The 13,399-nt window shown below is 39.9% G+C and overlaps 1 protein-coding gene across 1 annotated transcript in view; it reads left to right on the forward strand.

The window, feature by feature from the left end:
• Positions 1-15: 15 nt before the first annotated feature.
• The window catches only part of MOB1B (MOB kinase activator 1B), a 91,572-nt gene continuing 78,188 nt past the window's right edge, over positions 16-13,399 (forward strand). Inside the window, exon 1 of the mRNA XM_069594308.1 lies at positions 16-160. The gene's annotated coding sequence lies outside the window, so the exon portion shown is untranslated. The remainder of the gene's footprint in view (positions 161-13,399) is intronic.

Here is a 13,399-nt window from a genome sequence, read left to right on the forward strand (position 1 = left end):
GGGGCGTGGCTGCACGCGGGTAGGGAGGGGCCGGGGACCGGTCAGACCCGCCGGCGGTTGTCTCACTTTGTGGAAACTGAGGCGTGAAGAGGACTTCCGGTTCTGAGAGGGCTGCCCTCTGGAGACGCCCGAAGTCGGGCGCTTTCTCCCGCCTTGTGAGGTGAGGTGCCAAAGCGCCGCTTCTGGAGGAAATTGTGATTCTCTGGTTATAATTGATGATGCCGGCGGACATTTAATAACGCTCCCCCTACCCCCCGCCCAGCATGGGTTATGTGCGGAAAGCCAACTTTATTAGTTATAATGAAATCTGTATATAGTTATATGCTAATAACATATAGATATTCTTCCGGTGTTGGAAAATTCACTCCAGGCCACTTAGCTTTTATGGAAGACCCACGGTACCTATTTTTGTTAGCAGAAAGCTGTGATTTTTTTTTTTTAACTTTTATGTGAAAAGACGAAAATTGAAAATAACAGCGTTTGTTTTGCAGCAGCCTTGATAAGAGGCTGAGGTCGCATCACCACGCTTTCTCTTGGGAAACTACTCAACATCTCCCTGCCATAGCTTTGAACTGCGTCTTTGAGCGTCTGTGCTTTATCGCCTTAGCAAGACATGTGCTGGGGTAATTGCTTGCTCCCTTTATGCCATTTTGGCTTCCAACAGGTTTCATAGGAACGCTCTGCTTTCCAGTGAAGTGTGTGTAACAGATCAGAGGGTCCCCCGAGGATTCAGTGTATTCACGAATAGACAAGCAAGAGGTTTGCGAAGGACTGCTTGTGCTGTTTTCCTGTGGCCAGAACCCCCTCAAGTTTTTTTTTTAATAAAAAATAATGCTTCTAATTATTTAGCCTCTTACAGTACTCGCATAACAGAAACTGACAAATCCATGATGTTTAGTTGCTAAGGCCTATCCGACTCTTGACATGCCATGGACCACCAGGCTCCTCTATCCATGTAATTTCCCAGGCAAGTGTCTCAGGTTTTAGCAGGGGGAAAAAAAAAAAAAATCAGAGAGTGAAAAATAGAAAAAGCTAAACATTTTAAACTTTGTTGTGGAAAATCTCAAAAGGGTGATACATTTCTAGACTTTCAGAAATTCACCACTACTCCCAACCTTTTTTTTTTATCCTTAACTGGAGTATTTTAAAGCAAACTCCAAAGATCATGTCAATTACCCTTTCAGTATTCATCTTAAACTTACGACTTAGGAAAAAAATGACATTCAGATTAGTTGCATTAAAAAACAAAATTCAACAGAGTATAATTTAAAGATCTTCCAGGCTTTATTTAACAATTCATGAATTGGGCAGCATCCCACCTAGCAGGTCGGATGGTGAAAAGGAGCTCCCTTTTGTACAGGAGCTGTATAAAATGAAAGACTTTTCTAGGCAGAAGAGGGCAGGACAGAGAAATTATACTTGCAAAAAAGTGGATTGGTTGTGCCAAGGTCTCTTTCTTTTAGCCAGTAGTTGGGGTCTATCAGGAAGATTATATCCCTAGTGGGGACAAGGTAATTCCTGACTGACTCATTTAAGATTCTATTTCTGGGAAAACAGAAAATGTGAGGCTTAGCATAAGTGACTCCATTTTGGCCCTGTTATCTTTTTTTTTTTTTTTGTCTTGTTTTTAATAGTAGATGTAAAGTTTCGAGATTATTGCATTTAAAGTTTGAGTTGTTTACTCTGGCCTACTTTTAGGGGGAAGTTCAGTATTTCCTAGAAAACCCTTTCCTCACCAAAAGCAAAAGTGAACAGAAAAAAGTCTGGCTTGGCTTTATGGACCTGGAGTATTAGGAATCCTAGAGATTGTTTTTTCTTAGATCTCTCATTCAAGAAAGAAAATGGGTTAGCCCTTCTTGACAGATTATCACTACTACAAATCACAATATGTGGACATGTTAGGGATTCTGCTCATATTTAGTCTTGCCTTCATCTTCTTTTTATTTATTTTTGGCTGTGCTGAGTCTTCATTGCTGCATGGCTTTATCTCACAGCAAGCAAGGGCACTCTCTAGTTGCAGTGTGCTGGCTTCTCACCGCCATGGCTTCTCTTGTTGCTCAGCCCAGGCTCTAGGGCACGCGGGCTTCAGCAGTTGTGGCACGTGGCCTCAGTAGTTGTGGCTCCCAGGCTCTAGAGCACAGGCTCCATAGTTGTGGTGCATAGGCTTAGTTACTCTGTAGCATGTGGGATCTTCCTGGTTCAGGGATCGAACCTGTGTCCGCTGCACTGGCAGGCAGATTCTTTATTGTTTGAACCACTAGGGAGGCCCAAGGCAGCAAAGGAAATATAGGTCAAAAGTGGGCTATGTTTTGCTTTGTTTGGATTAAGTTGAGTGAGAGTAATGTTGAAATAATGATGGGAAGGGAGTCTGGTGATAAAAATTTAGTTGCATAACTAGAAGAAAGTAGGCATAATTGGTGTGTGGGGTCCTAGAAAGGTGAAGGAGGAGAGGCATCCAAGCTCAGATGCAGAGATTAAATAGGAGAGAGCGCCAGCACCTTGTCTATGATAATTTAATCATAAAGCATATGAACATATTCTTCTAGTATGGTTATTTAGCACTTACTGCAGTACTAAATGGGCTTCCCTTGTGGCTCAGCTGGTAAAGAATCTGTCTGCAATGCGGGAGACCTGGGTTCAGTCCCTGGGTTGGGAAGATCCCTTGAAGAAGGGAAAGGTTACCCACTCCAGTATTCTGGCCTGGAAAATTCCATGGACTATGTAGTCCATGGGGTCATAAAGAGTCAGACACTGAGCGACTTTCACTTTCGCTTTTCACTTTCACGGTACCAAATGGGCTTCCCTGGTGGCTTAGATGGTAAAGAATCTGCCTGCAATGCAGGAAACCCAGGTTTGATCCTTGGGTCAGGAAGATGCCCTGGAGAAGTGAATGGCCACCCACTCCATTATTCTTGCCTGGAGAATCCCAAGGACAAAGGAGCCTGGTGGGCTATAGTCCATGGGGTTGCAAAGAGTTGGACACAACTGAGTGACTAAGCACGGCACAGCACAGCACTGACAGGGTGTCAGCCTGCTTCTCTGAATTCTCAAGAATTTCAGAGGTAGAACTAGTCTAAATTGGTAGAAAGATACACTCTGAATTTGGGGAAAAGTAAGGAAAAGGAATGAGAAAAACAACCGCCTCCCATCAGTAGGAATGTCTTCAAAAGAAGCCCTCTTGGCTCTAAAGAGCACATTATTAGGAGCTGGGAAAGGAGCTAGAAGGGGACAATTGTTCTTGATTACTAACAAATAAATGAAGGGACTCATTTTATTGTCTGTGCCCTTCAGTTCCAAAAGGTGAACATACTTTTCTTCTGATATGCAATGAAGTTGAGTTAATCTCAAAGGATCCTACTCCACAGCTGCCTTTGCATTTGAAAGAAACAAAAAATCATGAACCATGGATGTCAATAAGCCTAGGGTGGCAAAAGGAAAAGGAATTGAAGTCAAGTACCATAAAGAAACAGTGCCCATTTGTGTAACCTGTGATTAAGGTGCTATTCATCATCCAAGATTAAAGGAAGTTTATTACATTGAGTAGATACAAAAGAACTTCGGGAATTGAAGCTACCAGTTATTTCCAAGGAAAGACAAAGGTGCACTTTATCACCACTATCACTGCTTCATTCTTTTATCTGACAGGAAAAATTGATCCACTGGATCCACAAGTTCAAAGATTTGTTTTTGATGCAATGATATGTTTCTTAGGTTAGCTTTGTCATTTGGTTTATATTCACATTAATAAGACCATCAGTTCAGTTCGGTCGCTCAGTTATGTCCGACTCTTTGTGACCCCGTGGACTGCAGCATGCCAGGACTTCCCTGTCCGTCACCAATAAGACCATGGTAACCAATTTTTATCTTTTCCATAAGTTGCATTTGCATAATCATTCTGTGACAGAGTAAAAATAATAATAATGATTGACATATGACAGACCAATAAACCTCCAAATACTGCAGGTTCTTCACTTATTAAAATTAGCCTGTTAAAATGTAAGTATCTGGGAAAGAGGATAACTGATTCATTGTTTAAATGAAATACAGTCATGAAATAGTAATTTTTTTAAAAAAGGATTATTTTATATTAGTAGTCCATTTTTTCCCATGGCAAATATTTTTAAGTTAACAAGACTGGAAGCCAGAGTCAGGATGTAGTGAGGATCAGAGTCAGGCCACAGAGAGGAAAAGAGACAGGATGTAGTGAGGTAAAGAGTCAGGCCATAGAGAAGTAATGAATCAGGATGTAGTGAGGACCAGAGTCAGGCTCTAGAGAGGAAAAGAGTTAGGATGTAGTTTGGTAAAGAGTCAGGACATTGGTGCTCTGAGACAATTCAGAGGGATAGGGTGAGGAGGGAGGTGGGAAGGGTTTCAGGATGGGTGGACACATGTATAACTGTGGCTGATTCATGTTGATGTATGGCAAAAACCATCACAATATTATACAGTAATTATCCTCCAATTAAAATAATTATTTTTTTAAATGTCAGGACATACAGCAGAGTTAAAATATAATATCTACACAGTTATCACAAAGAACTGATTTACTCCAACATATATAAGGATGTCAAAAAGCTGAATTCTCTATGGATGCTGAGTTGGTGCTACTGGGTAAAACTCACACTGACCAACCTAGCTGTTGCTGCTGCTAAGTTGCTTCAGTCGTGTCCGACTCTGTGCGACCCCACAGACGGGAGTCCCTGGGATTCTCCAGGTAAGAACACTGGAGTGGGTTGCCATTTCCTTCTCCAACCTAGACAGCATTTTAAAAAGCAGAGACGTTACTTTGCCAACAAAGGTCTATCTAGTCAAGGCTATGGTTCTTCCAGTAGTCATGTATGGATGTGAGAGTTGGGCTATAAAGAAAGCTGAGCACTGAAGAATTGATGCTTTTGAACTGTGGTGTTGGAGAAGACTCTTGAGAGTCCCTTGGACTGCAAGGAGAGCCAACCAGTCCATCCTAAAGGAGATCAGTCCTGAGTGTTCATTGGAAGAACTGATGTTGAAGCTGAAACTCCAGTACTTTGGCCACGTAATGTGAAGAGCTGACTCATTTGACAAGACCCTGATGTTGGGAAAGATTGAAGGCAGGAGGAGAAGGGGATGACAGAGGATGAGATGGTTGGATGGCATCACTGACTCAATGGACATGAGTTTGGATAAACTCTGGGAGTTGGTGATGGACAGGGAGGCCTAGCATGCTGCGGTCCATGGGGTTGCAAAGAGTCAGACAAGACTGAGTAACTGAACTGAACTGAACCGAGGATATTTAGAAAGTGGAATGATGGGCTATGGCATCTGCTGGCCATATTTACAAAGATCAGGTGGTAGTGCTTTGGATTGGTCAGGAACTGCGTAGTAGTTACGTCAACCAGCTTTTCCTAGAAGGGCCAAAGCTAGGGTGCAAACAGAGCCAAAGCTCTGAGCATCAACCACAGGATGCAGAATATCTGAGAAGCCTTTGTTAATAGCTCTCATTCTGAATAATCATCTCTTTAAAATAGGTAATAAAGGAACTTAGTGTTTAAATAAAATTCAAGCCATACAAGATGATATATACACACATATACAAACATGTGTATAGACCCCTCTCACACACCCACAAACGCATAGAAAGTAAGGTTTGCCTCTAACCACTGTCCTCCAGTCATCCAGTTCTCCTCAGATGTGTTCGCAATTTCTTGTGTACCCTTGCTGTGATGGTCTGTGCAGTGTTTCATCACTTTTAAATTTGGTAATTCTGCTATACATGGGATTTTTGACAAGTTTTCCACCTGCTGTGAAATGTCTGAACACTGTGTTTCTAAACTGAGAGCAAAAGGAAAAGGAAGCACAATAGATAAATGAGCTCTAGTGTCACAAGGATCAAAGGACACTGGGGAAAAGAGGCATTTGAAAGAAAGATGACTCTACTATGCTATTTGGAAGAATAATTTTTTCCCCTCTTTAACAATAATTTAATTAGGAAAAACAAGACTTCAGAGTCAGAGAGTCTGATAAAGTTCTGGCTATATCACTGTCTAGCAGTGTAACATTGGTCATTAATCTCTCTGAGCTTTGTTTTCCTGAATTAAAAGATACAGATAATGTTAACTAACTCCTGCACAGAGTTGTGAGTTACCTGGCACTTAGAAAAAAATAAGTGGCAACTATTATTATTTTCTTCAGTTCAGTTCAGTCGCTCAGTCGTGTCTGACTCTTTGCGACCCCATGAATCACAGCACACCAGGCCTCCCTGTCCATCACCAACTCCCGGAGTTCACTCAGACTCACGTCCATTGAGTCAGTGATGCCATCCAGCCATCTCATCCTCTGTCGTCCCCTTCTCCTCCTGCCCCCAATCCTTCCCAGCATCAGAGTCTTTTCCAATGAGTCAATTCTTCACATGAGGTGGCCAAAGTACTGGAGTTTCAGCTTTAACATCATTCCTTCCAAAGAAATCCCAGGGCTGATCTCCTTCAGAATGGACTGGTTGGATCTCCTTGCAGTCCAAGGGACTCTCAAGAGTCTTCTCTAACACCACAGTTCGAAAGCATCAATTCTTCGGTGCTCAGCCTTCTTCACAGTCCAACTCTCACATCCATACATGACCACAGGAAAAACCATAGCCTTGACTGGACGGACCTTGGTCGGCAAAGTAGTGTCTCTGCTATTATTTTCTTAGGCATTATTTAAAGGAAATGTATTTTAATTCTGCTTCTTTCCTCTGATCCCACCTCAGTATTTATTTATAGGTTAACTGACATATAACTGGCATATGCTGCTGCTGCTACGTCACTTCAGTCATGTCCGACTCTTTGCGACCCCATAGATGGCAGCCCACCAGGCTCCCCCATCCCTGGGATTCTCAAGGCAAGAACACTGGAGTGGGTTGCCATTTCCTTCTCTAATGCATGAAAGTGAAAAGTGAAAGTGAAGTCGCTCAGTCGTGTCTGACCCTTAGGGACCCCATGGACTGCAGCCTACCAGGCTCCTCCATCCATGGGATTTTCTAGGCAAGAGTACTAGAGTGGGGTGTCATTGCTTTCTCCGTAACTGGCCTATAGTCACCTCAATATTTGTTAATAATTTATCTAAGGATTTAAAACAGCTTCCTTCCCAGGAAAATAAAATTTTCTTCTAGATAAATTCTATCAAATTAGAAAATACCAAGCTGAAGGCTAAGCTCTAAGATAACTGCTCAAGCATATTCTAGGGTCTATGGCAGATATATATACCCTGATGGTCTGAAGGACATCAGAGGATTGAGACTCATTACTGTAAAAAGATCTTTTGTTTTTGTCCATCGCTCAGTCGTGTCCAATTCTGTGACCTGATGGACTGCAGGACACCAGCTTCACTGTCTTTCACCCTCTCCCAATGTTTGTTCAAACTCATGTCCGTTGAGTTGGTGATGCCATCCAACCATCTCATCCTCTGTCATCCCTTCTCCTCCTGCCTTCTATCTTTCCCAGGATCGAGGTCTTTTCCAGTAAGTCAGCTCTTCGCATCAGGTGGCTAAAGTATTGGAGCTTCAGCATCAGTCTTTCCAATGAATATTTAGGATTGACTTTCTTTAGGATTGACTGGTTTGATCTCCTCCAGTCCAGGGGACTTGGAAGTACCTATTGACTACACCAGAGGTTATGGAATCTGAGTTCCTTGACCAGGGATCAAACACAGGCCCTTGGCAGTGAAAGTGCAGAGTCCTAACCACTGGACCGCCAGAGAATTCCAGAATTATGTGTTTCTTATATGTTACATTTAGTCTGCTTTCCCCTCTACACTTAAAACAAAAGTCTATGTTATAAAATCCTGATAATCTGTCTACCTACATGCCCATCTGTATCTGTATAATATATGTGTGTGTGTATGTGTATGTGTGTACACGTGTGTGGGTTAAGAGATATAATGCTGGTTTTATAAGTAACATTTATATTTGACAAAAAGGTAACAAAAATGAAAAAGTTCATAGTAAATTGGACATTGGATAGGATATTTTTCTAGTAAAAATATAAACCTGTATTTTAAAATAATCTTTAAGCCAAGATATGTGCAGAAATATCCACTGAAACATTGTCTATCATAAAAATGGAAGAATAAAAGTTAACCATCAACTTAAACAAATGATTTAAGAAATTAGGTCTAGTCATTAAAATGAAATACTATACAACCATTAAAAAGAATGAAGTGGATCTATATGTGCTGATATGGCATGATCTCTATGTATACTGAAGAATAAAAACCATGTTCAGAAGAGTATATTACCATTTCTATTTAGAATATGTGTATTTATATGCACTCACATCTGTTTGTACACAAATACACACACATGTCTAAGCTTGTTCTTGTAAAGAAAATGTTGGGTGCATTTCTGGAAATTGTTAACAATAGTAACATCTGGAGAGAAGTTGTGGGTATAGGATGAGAGGAAGAAGTTTTTTATTGTATATATGTGATTAATTTGTTTACCATATGTATATATTTTTCCATTTAAAAGCCAAACAAAATACTGAAAGGATGTTTTTAGAAGTTGTATATCTTTATCTGAAGCATTATTTACTATTTCAAATAAAATATTCCAAAATCTAAAAAATAAAATAATCTTCATATATATTTCAAATTTGATTCTATTTGTAGGCTCCATTTATAACAAACACTTACTAGAGTCTGCCCTAAGTACAAACACAGTACTAATTTATATTGAAGTAATTTGAGCAAATACAATACTATTATCATTTGCAAGGTTGCATGTGAAATAATTCACCTAGTATATAATTTTATAATGATCACTTATTATATTTCATTTACATAAAATTATTCCATTTAACATTATAATCACAAGTTAATCTCAAGATTTTAAGGAGAAAAAAGGATTAACTAATCCATGGTACCTGCTTTCCAGGTATTTTTCTTCAAATAAAACTTGGGATAGAAGTCTAAGCTATCACAATAACTATCCCTGGAAAAATTCAATAAAGTAGTTGTACTTCCACCAACACCATTCTTGTTCTGTTCTTACAACTTCCAGACATCTTTGTGAACTCCTAGGCCTACTCTCCATTCAGAATTTGTACATTGGACTGTATTTTCTTCTTTTTTTTTAGTTGGTGGAAAATTTATTTATGATTTTATATTGGTTTTTGCCATACAACAATGCAAATCAGTCATAATTCAGTCAGTCATACATATATATGTATGTCCCTTTCCTCTTGAGCCTCCCTTCCCTGCCTGAACCATATTTCAATAGCACCCCCCACAATCTTTTCTACTCATTACAATTTCTATTGGTGACAGTTGTCTTGAAGTTTGACCATGAATCTGACCTCATATCTTAGTAAGGAGTGAGTGATCTGTTCTGACAGTCATTAATTTCAGAGATATTTATTAATGTACTTTCGAGTCACTACTGAGCCCACACCTAGAGCCTGTGCTCCACAACAAGAGAAGCCACCACAATAAGAAGCCAATGCAATGCAACAAAGAGTGGCCCTCACTTGCTGCAACTAGAGAAAGCCTGTGTGCAGCAATGAAGACCTAGTGCAACCAAAACTAAAAAAAAAAAAAAAGCTTTAGAGACTTCCCTGGGGATTCAGTGGTTAAGACTCTGAGCTTCCAGTGCAGAGGGCTCAGGTTCAATCCCTGGTGGTAAGGGAAACTAAGATTCTGCATATAGCAGACCAGCCCCCCCCCCCCCCAAAAAAAAAACAGTAAAGGCTTTAATCCTACTTGTCACTAATTGGGGAAATACCAAACCAAAAGAGTAATTTTTGCTATGTTGTTATTGAGAGATTCTAACCTAATGTTTGAATCCCTTACAACATCCTTGCTAAGTATGGATCCAGCCCATGTTAAGTTACCATGAGAACAATTCATTAGTTCCTAAGAAAGGTCATATACATTTGCTTTCATTAAAAAAAAAAAAAGCCAGCAAGCTTTGTAGGGACTTCCTAGTCAATATTCCAGGTGCTCTCCAGATTTTCCATTGACTTTACATTTTCTCTTCCTGAAATTTAACTCTGTTTAGTGATGCATAATTTATATGTAGGGCTGATTTTTATGGGAAGGTAATAAAAGGAAGCTTTCCCTAGGTAATGTCATTTGGGGGAGCCAGGAAGCAAAGTTTCTCCTCCGTCAACCACCCCCACCCCAAGCGATAATAGAGGCCCAAATTCCACCATTAGCATTTCTGAAGAAATGGCACATTAAATTAAGTCACACTAGGATGTTTATGACATATCAGATAGATTTCATCCTGACATTGAGAACCCTGAGAAGTACAGAACCACTAGCAAAGGGAAAAGCACTAAAAGTGGAGAGTTTGTTCAAAATACTGTTTCTAGGACTCATAATTTTGTCACAATAGATCTGGGGTGGATTTCTGGGTGATTCTGATACGCAGCTAAATTTAGGAACTATTAGCTGTGAACCCATATTTAAAACCCCAAATAACAGACTCACCTCATAAACACACAAAGTCAATGTTCCTATAAAGCTCATGTCCTAAATTTCTAAGGAGAGTCAATGGCATATTCGGTGCCTGATGAAATATGCCACTGTTTTGAAGTTTCTAAGTTTTCTTCAGTTTCTGCTTTTAGTGACCAGAACTATGGTGATGAGAACAGAACAATTCATAACACTTTGCCTTTAAAACTTCTTTTGGCTATTTCAATATCTATTAGGATGAGAATTTTATGAATCTGTAGCAAATACTAGGTCACTGGGCTCATGATATCTTTTTAAGTAAGCGGCAAGTTTTAGCTTTGATTTTTCTTACGATAATAGACAAGGAATAGAAATTATTCCAAGGACATAAAAATCCATCTTTAAATCGTACAATGACAAAAAAGTCAAATGATAGCCGAAGCACTCAGATGGAAGATATAAAAATCAGCAATTTGTTTAACATTTACAGTTTACAACATTCATTTGTATATTTGATTCATCTAAGAATTCTGTAACATGAGTAGGATAGGTATTGGGGTACCAATTTTATCTTATTTGTTTTTTGGCTGTGCTGGATCTTTGAGCTCACACAACTAGAGAAAGTGGTAAAGACCCTGTATAGGGAGAATGTCATAAATTGTTTTCTGTTTTCTAAATAATTCTAGTAAACTCAATATGTTAATTCAGAAATTTTAATGATTTTCACAAAGACTTGTTTAATTACTCCTGGACATATACAGTAAATAATAATAGAACTACCTTTTATTGGGAACCTACTCTGAGCTAAACGCTGTGTCAGGTGTGTAAATTATCTCTACTTCTTATTGATAAGAATAAGCTACATTCCTGAGCACAGTCCTGACTGCAGCAGAAGCCATCATTGACACATCAGTTAAGCCACTGGAGAGCTTTATCTAGTCTGATAAGAGCTAGCACTACCAAAGGAAGAAGCACCCTGTACTTCCAATCTGGGATTCCGAATGAACCTGTGTGCTTAGGTTGCTGGCAGCACTTCCATCCATAAAGTTTGGGGCACAGCTACGACAAGCACTCCCTTTTGGGACTCTGGCCTTGTATGGAAGAAGCCAATAGAGATGCTGCTGGAGCTAGAGTTCCAGCTCATTCCCAAATGTGCTCCCAGCAAGTCTAGGTTCCCCATGACTACCAAGCTTGGGGTCTAGGTAAAAGTACACAGTAACGGCATGGATTACAATCCCTCGAAAGTCTATAATCTGGCAGATTAGGTTAGCAGTTCTACTTCCCCAGGCAGTTACAGAATGATCAAAGAGACCGGGAAAAGCTGACCAAGAAACCAAAGTTCAGTCCACACATTTCGGCCCGTAGGCTTTCAATCACTCACACACACAGGTACACCGTAGAGTTAGTAAAATAAAGCAGAAAACATGTATACTGAGAAAGCAGAGAGGCTACAGCTCTGAGTGTTCTTACCTTGTCCTGAAGATCCCGGACAAGCCCCCAAGATGATAATTTATGGTGAACAATGCCGGATTTGTGATCTCCGAAGATTTAGCTTCAGGACCAGGGACCAGGCTCGATCACTGAAGAGATTTTGTGTAGCAAAAAAGGGACAGGGAAAGCTTCTGATACAGACATCAGAAGGGGGATGGAGCGTGCCCCCTTACTAGTCTTATCAAGGCCTTATATACTTTTACCAGCCCCACTGCCGCAACAGACATCTGAAATTAACAAGAATAGAACAATAGAAAGGTCTTACCAGACACACTCCTACAAGATACATCTTAACAAGATTAGTCAAAAGGTTCTCCTTAAGGAGAAACATGTCCTCTGTCCTGGAGCAAGATACATTGTTATATTGACTAAGACAAAGCCATGCAGGTAAAAAAAGTTTGTCCTTTTCTCCTCCTTGAGGGTCCTGGACTCCTACCTAAGAATTAGCATTCTCATTATGACAATGCTGCAAGATGTTAAGATGTTATCTCATTTTGCAAAAGAGGAAACTGAGACTCAGGTTAAATGAGGTGCTTAATAATTAACATGTTGCAAAGCTGGCAAACTCCCATCTTTCTGATCCCAAACTTCTTTTCATTACATCTTTCTTAAATGATTATAAGGATGTTTATTAAGTCATTAATTTTTAGTCACTTAAGAATTACTAATTTCCACACATGCCACGTTCACTCTCATTTGAACAGCCACATATACATATTTTCCCAGGTAAAGTATTTCTAGGACCTGGACATTAGCTGGGCACTGGACGTACAAAGAAAAAATAAAATGCTTATATAGAAGGTGTAGGCTAGCCTGAGAACTGTATCAGTGAATAAATAACTAAAGTATAAATACCGCTTAGGAATATCCACAAAGCACCTTAGTGACTAATAGTAAGCTGACACTGCCTCAGTTGTGATTTAGTGTGCTAATTTTGAAGATGTTAAACTATTGAATCAAACCTTCAGTGGAAAACATTTAGTTGGTTTATTTAATATTATGGTGTGATCAGTCACCTAGGGCCAGACTTCCTGGAATGTGAAGTCAAGTAGGCCTTGGAAAGCATCACTATGAACAAAGCTAGTGGAGGTGACGGAATTCCAGTTGAGCTATTTCAAATCCTGAAAGATAATGCTGTGAAAGTGCTGCACTCAATATGCCAACAAATTTGGAAAACTCAGCAGTGGCCACAGGACTGGAAAAGGTCAGTTTTCATTCCAATCCCAAAGAAAAGCAATGCCAAAAATGCTCAAACCACCGCACAATTGCACTCATCTCACACGCTAGTAAAGTAATGCTCAAAATTCTCTAAGCCAGGCTTCAGCAATATGTGAACCATGAACTTCCAGATGTTTAAGCTGGTTTTAGAAAAGGCAGAGGAATCAGATATCAAATTGCCAGCATCCTCTGGATCATGGAAATAGCAAGAGAGTTCCAGAAAAACATCTATTTCTGCTTTATTGACTATGCCAAAGCCTTTGACTGTGTGGATCACAATAAACTG

Source organism: Ovis canadensis, chromosome 6 (genome assembly GCF_042477335.2).
Source record: "Ovis canadensis isolate MfBH-ARS-UI-01 breed Bighorn chromosome 6, ARS-UI_OviCan_v2, whole genome shotgun sequence".
NCBI lineage: Eukaryota > Metazoa > Chordata > Mammalia > Artiodactyla > Bovidae > Ovis > Ovis canadensis.